This window comes from Mustela lutreola, chromosome 1 (assembly GCF_030435805.1).
Source record: "Mustela lutreola isolate mMusLut2 chromosome 1, mMusLut2.pri, whole genome shotgun sequence".
Lineage (NCBI taxonomy): Eukaryota > Metazoa > Chordata > Mammalia > Carnivora > Mustelidae > Mustela > Mustela lutreola.
Window position 1 is genome coordinate 284,353,783 of NC_081290.1, and position 9,225 is coordinate 284,363,007.

Consider the following 9,225-nt stretch of genomic DNA (forward strand, 5'->3'; position numbering starts at 1 on the left):
CTGAGGGAGAGGGAGAAGCTGGCTCGCCGCTGAGCAGGGCTGATATGAGGCTTGATCCCAGCACCCTGGGATCACCACTCGAGCTGAAGGCAGACACTTGACTGACTGAGCCATCCAGGTGCTCCTAACTTCTAGTTCTATTTTTATCTAAGTAATATATGCATACAAGAAATAAGTCAAATAGTACTACTAGGTTTATGATGAAAACCTCTGTCTCATCTCTTCTGAAATCCAGTTCCTAGAGGTACCTAACGCCCTTGGCCATTTCTTCTGTGATTTACTTTCATATTTTTAGGCAATAAGACTGTATTGCTATTTCTTATGTGCAATCTTGATATTGTCTGTTGAATTCTATACTAGGATGAACTCTGCATGTAATGAGAGTTCTGATAGTAATGGCCAGGGCAATAAGATGTTGTATTATCTCATAAGATAAGCAGACTACAGGTTTCAGAGTGGGTCCAGTGGCTCATGGTGTCAGGACACTACATGACCCTGAACTGTGGTTTCTCTTAGCGCCCCTCTCCTCTTTGGTTGCATGGCCAAGCCTCCCTTCCTCAAATACTAACACATGGCAAGGTCAAGGTGGGTAGCAGGAAGGAAGGAGGTGAAAAGGAAAAAGCTCTTGCCCTTTATGGGGGAGGAACATCTATGGAACATCGTGTAAGTCCATGCTGTGAAAATGCCTTCATCCATGTTGTTAAGAAAGTGTAACTTATGACTATTAGCTTCCTGTGGCTACTGTAACCAACGACCACAAATTGGGTGGCCTAAGGCAACAAAACTTCATCCTCTCATAGTTCTTGAGGTTAGAAGTTCAAAATTCCTAACACTGAGCTGAAATCAGGGTATCAGTTGGGCCAGTCTCTCCAGAGGCTCTAGGAAAATATGCATTCCTTGCATCCTCCAATTTATGGGGATGGCTGGCATTCCTTGGTTTGTGGCCATCCCACTCCAATTTTCAAGGCCCAGATCTTCAGATCTCTCTCAGCTCCGTCTTCTCAACACCTTCTCCTTTATCTGTACCAATTCTCCCTCTGCTTCCCTCTTATAAGGATACATGTGCTCTATTTAGGGCCCATTCGAATAACCCAGGATAATCTGCCCATCTCAAGATCCTTAACTTCAACTGCAAAGACCCCTTTTCCAAATAAGGTAATGTTTCCAGATGCCAGGAATTAGGACCTGACACCTTTGACCTATTACCATGACCTATCAAACCAAAGAATTTTGGGGTTATTAATTTAATTAACTGAGGCCAAGGTCATAAGTAAATGTGGGCTCTCTTCCTGCCATTAGAGGACAGAATTTCTAACATTTCCTTCTATTTACTGTAAAGAGATAAGGACTTTTCCTAGCAGATTATTTTATATCAGCAATGAATTTTTACAATAAACTTCACACTTTTGAGACTTTTGAGACTCTGTGAGGGAGATTTCTTTGGTTGTGACAATGCTGAGTGTGTGTATGTTGGGGGGGGGGGGTCCTGGCATTTAGTGGGGGAAAGCTAGGGATCCTTGCCAACCTGCAGTACTCAGGATAGTCTGACACATGAAAAACCAACGGCCACATTATCTGCCCAACTTGCAAATGTCCTACCCGATATCCTTGTAGGTGAAAAACATGTTTATAATTAGAGGCCCATTTATTTAGTGTATTATTATATTTATAAACACAGTATTTTTGGTGCAGTTTTAATATACACTGATGTATCTTGTTCTTTGGTTTCGAATATTACTAAGAGTTGTTCACCATTTTGGAGAGTGGTTTTGCTGGTGGTAAGGTGTCCCTAGTACCACCTGAGTCACTAACGCAAAAGCTCTGCATCGGTCTACATTTGTAGCTGACCAGAAGACATATTTTGTTATATGATTCGTATTATCTTACTAGAAATGTCTTTTTATTTTTTAAAAAAGATTTTATTTATTCATTTGAGAAAGAGAGAGAGGCAGAGAGAGCGCACAAGCAGGGGGAGACTCAGAAGGAGAAGGAGAAGCAGGCTCCCTGGTGAGCCAGCAAGGAGCCTGATGTGGTGCTTGATCCCAGGACTCTGGGATCATGACCTGAGCCAAAGTCAGACACCTAACCATCTGAGCCACCCACACGCCCCTAGAAATATCTTTTTAGCTCTCCTTTTCATTGCAGTTAAAGGCACTGGGGACAGCAGTGATGGGCTAGGTATGGCAGTGGCTTACGACGTGGTCGGAGAGGTGAAGGATCAGGGAAAGGAGAGCTTCGTCACCAGAGAAATAGATCTAATTGTGGGCTTGAAGTATGGGGAAAACAAAGGGAAGCAATTTTTATTTCTGTCTTTAAACACATAGGACTTCATGATTCTAACTGAATGTTGTTCCAGAAACACTAGAAGAACACCTGGCAGATAGTAGGTGCTTAATAAAATTCTAGTTGGGATACTACAGGTTCTTTTTATTTCATAGGATTCATAGAATCCTGTGGCAGACTCTTCTAATTGCTTCATTTATTGAGCTTACGATGTGCCTTACAGGGTGCCAAACACTTTATTGTTCAACGACCTTGTGGTTCATAGGTATTTACCAAGAGAAATGAAAACTTGTTTGCACAAATACCTGTATGCCAGCTTGAGTCATAAGTTCCAAAAACTGGAAGCAATTCAGATGTCCTTCAACTTGGGAATGGAAAAACAAACTGGCATATCCAGACAATGCTGGTCATTGATAAAAAGGAACTAACTACTGATACAGGCAAGGACCTTGATGAATATCAGTTGCCTTATGTAAGTGAAAGAAGCTAGACTCCAAAAGTGATACACTCTATGACTCCATTTGTATGACATTGTAGAAAAGACAGAACTGTAATGCAAGATAATAGATCATTGTTTCCCAGGGCCTGGGGCTTGGTGGGGGGGTTTGACTGCAAAGGAACAGCGGAAGAAAACTTCAGGGTGATGGGCCTGTCTTTATCTCAACTGTGGTGGTGAGTCTGTGACTATATGGTTGTCAAAACTCAAAGGACTCAACACAGAAGAGCAGAGATTGTTGTTGTATGTAAATTATACTTTAGTTAAAAAAGAAAATCCAGGGGTGGTGGCTCAGTGGGTTAAAGCCTCTGTCTTCGGCTCAGGGCATGATCCCAGGGACCTGGGATCAAGCCCTGCCTGCATCGGACTCTCTGCTTAGCAGGGAGCCTGCTTCCCCCACTCTCTCTGCCTGCCTCTCTGCCTACTTGTGATCTCTCTCTCTCTCTGTCAAATAAATAAATAAAATCTTTAAAAAAATAAGTAAAATCCAGCCATTTCACTTCTGAGTATATAATCCAAAGAAGTGAAAGTAGGGACTCAAATAGATACTTGTGCACCTGTTTTCATAGCAGCATTATTCCCAGTAGCCAAAACGACCATGGCCAGATGAATGGATAAACCAAATGTAGTATCTACATACAATGGAACAGTATTCAGCTTTAAAAAGGAAGTTCTGACTCACGCTATAGCATGGATGAACCTTGAAGACATTATGCTAAGTGAAGTAAAGCAGTTATAAAAGGACACATATTTGTATGATTTCACGTATATGAGGAACTTAGGGTGGTTGCATTCATAGGGGCAGAAGGAGAGCGGTGGTTGCTGGGGGCTGAGGGGAGGAGGGAATGGGGAATTAGTTTAATGGGTATGGATTTTCACTTGGGAAAGATGAGAAAGTTCTGGAGATAGAGTGTGGTGGTGGTTGCACAACAATGTGAATGAATGTACTTTATACTACAAAACTCTACCCTTAAAAATAGTTATAATGGGGGGGGGGTTGTGCCTGGGTGGCTCAGTTGGTTAAGCTTCTGCCTTCAGCTCAGTTCATGGTCTCAAGGTCCTGGGATCAAGTCCTGCATCAGGCTCCCTGCTCAGTGGGGAGTCTGCTTCTCCCTCTCCCTCTGCTGCTCTCTCTGCTTATGCTTGCTCTCTCTCTCTCTGTCAAATAAATAAATAAAATCTTTTAAGAAAAGGTTATAATAGTAGATTTGATGTCATGTACATTTTTACTGCACACACACATACGTAAAACTTGTTTAAAGAGAAAACAAGGAGCACCTGAGTGGCGCAGTTAGTTAAGCATCTGACTCTTGATCTCAGTTCAGGTCTTAATCTCAGGGTAGTGAGTTCAAGTCCTAGGATGGACTCCATGATGGGTGTGGAGCCCTCTGAATGAATGAAGGAATGAATGAATGAATGGGTGAATAACAAAAAAAGAACGAACGAAAGAAAGAAAACAAAACCCAAAACTCCCTGTCGGAAGGCCAGTTATTTTGCAAGTGAAAGAGGGGATCCTCATAGATGTGAAGAATTTTGCTCAAGTTTTCACAACTGGCAGATTGTGATTTGAATTATGATCTAACTCTGACCTGGCATAATGGAAAGAACATTGAATTAGCCCCAGTAATACCACCACCTTGATAGTGGGTTATTTTGGAAAATCAGATATATCACCAACGTTGAAGTTCTGCTTTTCCAAAGGATGTCTCTCCAGGATCTGAAGCCCATTTCAGGAGGAAGGCTAAACCTGCAGTAGCTAATACAGCAGCCACTGGCCACAAGTAGGCAGAGAAGCAGGCAGAGAGAGAGAGAGGGAAAAGCAGGCTCCCTGCCGAACAGAGAGCCTGATGCGGGGCTCAATCCCAGGACCCTGAGATCATGAGCTGAGCAGAAGGCAGATGCTTAACCCACTGAACCACCCAGGTGCCCCATCGCTACTCAATTCTTGAAATGTATTTAATTCAAACTGCTCTTAATTCAAAGTGCCGTTAGTGTACAATACACAATGAATTTCAAAGACTTGGTATAAGGAAAAGAATGTAAAATATTAATAATTTTTATATATTGATTACATCATGATCGTTTTTTAGATAGATTAGGTTAAATGTATTGTTAAATTAATTTTACTTGTATTTTTCTTTTGAAAGTGGATAGCAGAAAAATTAAAATCACAGATGGGTTTTACATTATATTTCTGTTTCACAGTGTTCTGACTCTACACCCTACCAGCAGTATAGGAACAAAGATAGAACTGCCCCACAATACCCTTAAAATGGCTCTGCTTGCTTGCTGGGGTGGCCAGGGGCCTGCTGATACTCAGTCTGGGAATACTGCCAGCAGCTAGGATTTGCAAAGATACCAGAGTGGTATCAAAATGGTACTTTTTTAATTGTAAAAGAATTAGGTGCTCACTGTTAAAAGTCTAATGATATGGGGCACTTGGGTGGCTCAGTCAGTTAAGCAGCTGCCTTTGGCTCAGGTCATGATCCCAGGGTCCTGGGATCGAGCCCCACATCAGGCTCTCCACTCAACGGGGAGCTTGCTTCTCCCTTTCCCTCTGCTGTGCTGCCTGCTTGTGCTCTCTCACTCTGTCAAATAAATAAATAAAATCTTTAAAAAAATAAGTCTAATGCTATGGAAAAGTGTAAAAAAAAAAGAACCCGTTTCATCCATAACCAATGTTATTTCTCTGCTGAAAAAAAGATGCACCTATATGGAGGACTTTTCCCCCCTGTAGTTTAGAAAGATGTAACATTATACAATTACAGTGTGCTTTTCCCTCTTAAATTATGGTCATCTTTCCATATCAACAAATTCTGAACTGCTTTTAGTAGCAACACGATATTTAAGGTTTTGTTTTTATTATTATTATTTTTAAGAATTTTTTTAGGGTTTTGTTTTTATTATTATTATTTTAAAGAAATTTTTTAGGGTTTTGTTTTATTATTATTATTTTTAAGAATTTATTTTATTTTATTTTTTAAAAAGATTTTATTTATTTGACAGACAGAGATCACAAGTAGACAGAGAGGCAGGCAGAGGGAGAGGGGAAGCAGGCTCCCCACTGAGCAGAGAGCCCGATGTGGGGCCCAATCCCAGGACCATGGGATCATGACCTGAGCTGAAGGCAGAGGCTTTAACCCACTAAGCCACCCAGGCACCCCTAAGATTTTATTTTTAAGTAATCTCTATACCCAACATGGGGCTCAAACTGACAACCCCAAGATCTAGAGTTGCATGCTCTACTGACTGAGCCAACCAGGCGCCCCCATAATATTCTATCTTAAGGCAATACCTTATTCCCTTATTTACAGACGTACAGACGCTTCCATTGCTTGTTACTACAAACAATGCTAAAATAAATAAATTCATACCAATATTCTTATTGAAGAGCTTTTTTGTACACTAGATTTCCAAAGTTGGATTACTATGTTAAAGAATCACCACATTGTGGTGCCTGGAAGGCTTAGCCATTAAGTGTCTGCCTTCAGCTCCAGTCATGATCCCAGGATCCTGGGATAGAGCCCCGCATCCGGGCTCCCTGCTCCGTGGTGAGTCTGCTTCTCCCTCTCCCTCTGTGATCTCTCTTGCTCTCACACTCTCTCGAATAAATCAATAAAAATATTAAAGAATCACCACATCGAAAGTTTCAAAATTGCCAGAATAGTTCCCAAGAAGGATATAGAGTTTACACAACTGTCAACAATACGCATGTACTTTTCTCACACCCTTACCAGCAATAGATATAAATCTTTTTTTTTTTCTTTTTGTTTTCAAATTCAAGGGTGAAAAATCTTCTCATTTTCTTAGGAAAGTGCATTTTCTTGGCTACCAATGAAGTTTCTGGTTTATTAGCTATTTGTACTTCCTTTCCAATAACATGGCCAGTTTGTATCCTGGGCCCACTTATCTCATCTTTTTTTTTCTCATCAATTTGTAGGAGTTCTTCGTACAGTTTAGAATTAACTCCTTAGGCTTCCGAATTTACAAATGCAGCTCAGACCTGCACCTTGAACTCCGCACACCTATCTAATTGCCCATTGCATCTCCACTTCGGTGACTTAGAGGCATCTCACACTTACCATGACCCAAACTGCATTTCTGGTCTTTCACAGAAAATCTGCTTCTCCCACAACCACTCCCATCTCAGTAAATGACAATTCCATGCTTCCAAGTTGCTCACTGTCATCTTTTTTTTTTTTTTTTTAAGATTTTTTATTTATTTGACAGAGAGAGAGAGAGATCACAAGTAGGCAGAGAGAGGGAGAGAAGCAGGCTTCCCGCTAAGCAGAGAGCCCGATGCGGGGCTCGATCCCAGGACCCTGAGATCAGGACCTGAGCCGAAGGCAGAGGCTTAACCCACTGAGCCACCCAGGCACCCCGTCACTGTCATCTTTCTCCTGGATTTTAGCAGTGATGTTCTGAACAAAAAACTGTTTTTTCTTTTCTTTTTAAAGATTTTATGTATTTAATTTGACAGAGAGAAAGAGACAGAGAGAGAGGGAACACAAGCAGGGGGAGTGGAAGAGGGAAAAACAGGCTTCCCACTGAGCAAGGAGCCTAATGCGGGGCTCGATCCCAGGGCCTCAGGATCATGACCTGAGCTGAAGGCAGACACCCAATGACTGAGCCACCCAGGCACCGCAAAACAACTGTTTTCCATTGGTTTTTGCTCATTTCAATAGCAGCCAAAAAAGATATTTGTAAAGCTATGGGAGATAAGCCATATCAGATAAACTTCCCTGCTCTTTGCCCTCCACAGACTTCCAGCCTCACTTTGTAGTAAAAGCCAGGGTTTTTATCATGAATGGATGTGGTACTTTGTCAAATACTTTTTCTGTATCTATTGAAATGATCATATGGTTCTTATCTCTTCTCTTATTGATGTGATGTATCACATTGATTTGTGAATAGTGGACCACTCTTGCAATCCAAAAATAGAAAATCCAGAAATAAACCCACAACTATATAGTGAACTAATCTTTGATAAAGCAAGGAAGAATACCCAATGGGGAAAAATCTTCAGCAAATGGTATTGGGAATACTGGACCACTTTCTTATACCATATATAAAAATAAGTTCAAATGGATTAAAGACCTCAATGTGAGGCCAGAAGCCATAAAACTCCTAGAAGAGACCACGGGTAGTAATTCCTCTGACATCAGCCAGAGCAACTTTTCACTAGATAGGTCTCCTGAGCCAAGGGATACAAAAGCAAAAATAAACTATTGGGACTACATCAAAATAAAAAGCTTCTGCGCAGCAAAGGGAACAATCAACAAAACTACAAGGCAACCTATGGAATGGGAGAAGATATTTGCAAATGACATATCTGATAAATAGTTAGTCAAAACCTATAAAGAACTTCTACAACTCAACACCCAGAAAACACCCAATTAAAAAGTGGTCAGGAGACATGAACAGACATTTCTCCAAAAATGACATACAGTTGGCCAACAGACACGTGGAAAGATACTCATCGTCACCGATCATCAGGGAAATGCAAATCAGAACCACTATGAGATATCACACCTGTCAGAATGCCTAAAATCATCAATACAAGAAACAACAGGTGTTGGCAAGCATGTGGAGAAAGAACCTGCTTGCACTGTTAGTGGGAATGCACAGTGGTGCAGCCACTGTGGAAAACAGTATGGAGTTTCCTCAAAAAGTTAAAAACACAACTAACCTGTGATCCAGCAGTTGCACTACTGTATACCCAAGGAATACAAAACACTATTTCAAAGGGATACATGCACACTTATGTTTATAGCAGCATTATTTACAATAGCCAAGATACGGAAGCAGCCCAAGTGTCTTATCAGTTGATGAGGGATAAAGAAGCTGTGAGATATATAGATCTATCTGTCTGTCTATCCATCCAGCCATACTGGCACTTTGCTATTATAGAATATATATATATATATATATATATATATATATATATATATATATAAAATAGCATGTTAATATAATATATAATATATATCAGTATATATAATGTATATATAATGGAATATTATGGAGAATGAAATCTTGCCATTTATAACAACATAGGTGGATCTAGAGAGTATAATGCTATAAGCAAAATAAGCTGCTCAGAGGAAGACAAATACCATATGATTTCACTCATGTGTTGAGTTTTAGAAACAAAGGGAGAGTGGCGCCTGGGTGGCTTAGTGGGTTAAAGCCTCTGCCTTCGGCTCAGGTCATGATCCTGGGGTCCTGGGATGGAGCCCCACATCGGGCTCTCTGCTCAGCAGGGAGCCTGCTTCCCTTCTTCTCTCTCTACCTGCCTCTCTGGCTAATTGTGATCTCTGTCAAATAAAAAAATAAAATCTTAAAACAACAACAACAACAAGGGAACAAAGGGAAAAAAGACACAAACCAAGAATTAGACTTGTTTTTTTAAGAAGGAGAAAGAGAGAGAGAGGGTTGGGGAGGGG